Consider the following 3,823-nt stretch of genomic DNA (forward strand, 5'->3'; position numbering starts at 1 on the left):
GATGGTAGTGACGACATCCGTACGTCCCGTCCGAGAGCTCACGAAGTCAGAAGTATTGGCCCCTCGTTGGCGTTTTGTAAGAACTTCTACCGTGGCGCAGGTCCTGAAGGCAGGTGTCTGGTCTAACCAGACTACCTTCACCTCCTTCTACCTTCGGGATATTGCCCACAGGTCCTTGGATACCTTTCCTTGGGACCCGTGGTGGCTGCTCAACAAGTTGTGTAGCTAACCCAGACCCTCGCAGGCTGAAACAGCATCGAGTCCTGGTGTGACTGTGTGGATGGATGTGAGTGAGTGAGTGACTGGCTCCCTCTTCCCATCTTTTCCTCCTCCTCTACCTGTGGGCAGAGGCCACGGTCGTCACTACGCTGGATGAGGACGAGATGCAGGTGAGCTATATGACAAGAGCCCCATCCTATCCCTTTCACTAGGGATAGGAGCAGAATATCCACCACTTCCTCCTACAAGGGGGGGGGAAGGGGTGGATGCCACAAGAGACAAACCCATGACTTTATATTTGCTCCTGTACAGGAACAAGTTCTTACATTGCTGGTATCGAAGAGATACGCTTGCCTCTCTCTTAGTACTCGGTCCAGAGGTCTGACCATTGATCCTGCGGTGCACACCCCGATCAATCGGACAGGGGCTTGGATCCCTCCCTCGCTCTTACGACCAGGGAGGCATTCCAAGGTTGGCGAACACCAGTCTGTTCACAAAAAGACTCAGATTCCACCCACCAACCGAGTGAGTCTTCCTATTGTAAAAGGACCGAAGGTTTGTATGCATGAACAAATGACAATTTGTCCCAAAATTGCATTTTTCCTAACTATACAAACCTGAGGTCCTTTTACACATGAACAAATGACAATTTGTCCAAATTGCATTTTTGTTTCCTAACTATACAAACCTTGAGGTCCTTTTACACTAGTCCCACCTCATGCCACCCTCAACTCTGCAGTTTTTGCTTGGCCAAAAGCAAAAGTGATTTGTTTACCTCCCAGTCGCAGCGCGCGCCTGTCGGACAAGCAGTTAAACTACCGAACCAATTGTTCGAAAGCTTACGACCTATCCAGCTGCCGCTAGTACCTTCCTATTGTAAAAGGACCTCAGGTTTGTATAGTTAGGAAAAAATGCAATTTTGGACAAATTGTCATTTTGGTGTTGTCGTGACAATACCAAGTATCTAAAATCGAAACTGATAACTGCTGGGAGGTTGCAGGCAACCTCGAGTTGCAGTTCAATTAAGATACAATTCGTCTCGGTCACAAACGTAGAGTTAACTACGGTATGCGCTACCCCCCGGACAATTCAACTGTTTAAAAGAATCATGTCGCGAGGGTAATGTACGTAGTATATTTGTAGGTTCTGTACCACGACCTCCATCCTAAATTCTTTTCCCCTCGAGGAATGAGAATAAGGATTGGAGATCGACCGCCTTCGTTCTCTAGTCAAGAGAGTGAAGGAGAAGTCTTTCCCAAAGGAAAGCTCAATGGTGAACAGAATACCGAAGACGATAGTTCAAGCCAAACTGGAAGTTCCGTCCATTCTCTCTATTCCATGTTAATCGCCTACTTGTGAGATACTCTTCTTTCAGCAGCAGTCTCCTTCCAAATGCTAGAAATTACAGGAATTCGAGCATAAGCGAGGTTCCCGATTATCGTGTAACAATTATCGGGGATTCTCGTCTCATTTGGACCGTGGTCTCGCCTAAGTGTTGGAGATCGTAAAAAAAAAAACTCGAACACTCTGAGTGCGCTAGAAATTCCGTAGAATTCTAAGCACTCTGCGAAACACCGAATTCGTCAAACGATATCGGCTGGTGGTCCTCTCGATTCCCGTAGAAATCGAGAAAGGGCAGGATCCCTCCTCAACAACCGGGGCTTACGTCAGGTAGGACCCGAAGGTCCCCCTGGTAGCGCAGCCCCTAACATGGATCTTACAGAGAAATCTCTGTAGGATCCCTCCCCTTTCCCTCGTAGCCGTAAGGAGAGAGGGAATGGGGGAGGAATTGGATACTGGCTCGCCTTCCCAGCGGAACTAGCAGTTGGAGAAGAAAAGGAGCAGTCATCGCCTTACGGCGATGGCCTCTCAGAGCCTGGGAAAACGTATCGTCAGGAGAAAACGTTTTCCCGAGGAGGGTTACAAACTCATACTGTAGGTAAGGGTCTGCTGCCACTGTGAACGTCGTCTGGGTGGGGCTGATCGACACCTGACAGGAGAGAGCCAATACCGTCCTCCGACTCATTCCAGTCCTCGTCGAGGTCGAAACCTCTCAGGCGGACCGAAGGGGTATTCAAATACGGTGTCCGAAGACACGTAAAAACGCCTCTGTCGCAGTAGAGGAGGTGGAAGTAGCTTGTTCGACCGGCCAGAAACTGAGAGAGCCTTCTTGTCCGGAGACAGAGACTACCTGGTTCAACACAGTCGGCAAGCTCCGATCGCGGCAGACCCACCGTCGATTTGGGTTCCCTCTCGGGACCCCAAAACGACTCGAGCCGAGACGTGGCTCTGCTGGGTGGGAGCGGCGATCCTTCCCCAGAGGTCGTTGTGCTGACGAATCAGCACCATAACCTCGGCAAAGTTTCCTCTGGATCTCGGAAGTCACAGCATCTTGCAGAGTAGGACCCGTTAAGCCCTTCGAACAAGAGCATATTCCGAGAACCTTCCTCCTAAGAAGGGGGAACAGCGACAGCCCTCTCGGTCTTCTCCATCCACTTGCGCATACGTCCTGGCCGGTCCAAGAAAACCGTGCCTGGCACGTAGGGCGTCGTGGTGGGATCATGAGGGCGCACCCCTCACGATCACTCCTCAATACCTCGCTCCTCCCGGTGTAACCGAGGAGGTTGAAGGTACGGGAGAGGCAGACCTGACGCTCCCTCCTCGCTCGCTGGCAGAACCAGCAGGCTTGGGGGAGGGCTGCAGGCGACCGTCAACCCGCGGTGGCGATCGAGCGCAGGCCTGGTCGAACCGTCTCGCTGTGGAGAACGACTGGACTGAGCACAGCGGCCCCCGATCTCGAGTGTCAGAAGAGCTGGTGCTGGTTGCCATACCCGATCGCTCTCTGTGAGAGCGACGGTCAGGCAGACCTGCAGGCTCCACTGTCACAGTGAGACCGGTGCTTGTCCTCACGGCACGTCACGTCGCTGGTTCCAGCCGTGGCTGGCACCGGCGAACGGGGGGACCTCTTCCCAGCCTCAGCCCGTGGCCGGTCGTGGACCGTCACGTCCCCGGGTAGCCAGCTGGTCGCCGCGAGAGCGAGAGCTGGTCTGGTGAGAGTCGCGGTGAGCGCTGTCACCAGTCTTCCGCTCCGTGCCGTGAACCTGACGCTGAGCGGGCTCAGAGGTCTGGTTCCTGGACTGCAGGTCGCGTGGGTAGGCGACCGTACACTCGGTACCTCCCGCGAACGAAGAGGCCGAGACGGAACCTGATGCAGTGGCAGAACCACTGACACCAGGCGAGGAAAGTACCGGTGTTAGCCGGTACCCCTCTGGTCCCCGTAGTCTTCTTCCTTGCGGAAGAAGAGACGGGCCCCGCTCCCGAAGGAGCAGGAGGACCAGCGGAAGGAACCCTCCCGTCCCACCGAGGTGAGACGGGTCCCGAGAAGCTCCCGAGGGAGACTTCTTAGGAGGGAGGAGGCAACCTTCTTCTTCCTCGGCTGTGAAGCCTTAGAAGTCGAAGGGGAAGAGGCGGCAGCCGACGACGATGAAGAAGATGACGACGACGACGACGACGACACCCTTCCTCCTCTTCTTCGTCAGCTTCCTCAGACAGACGAAAGATCTACTATCCAGGGCGGAGCGGGGCTGCTGTAGCCGAAGCCACA

This window comes from Macrobrachium nipponense, chromosome 25 (genome assembly GCF_015104395.2).
Source record: "Macrobrachium nipponense isolate FS-2020 chromosome 25, ASM1510439v2, whole genome shotgun sequence".
NCBI lineage: Eukaryota > Metazoa > Arthropoda > Malacostraca > Decapoda > Palaemonidae > Macrobrachium > Macrobrachium nipponense.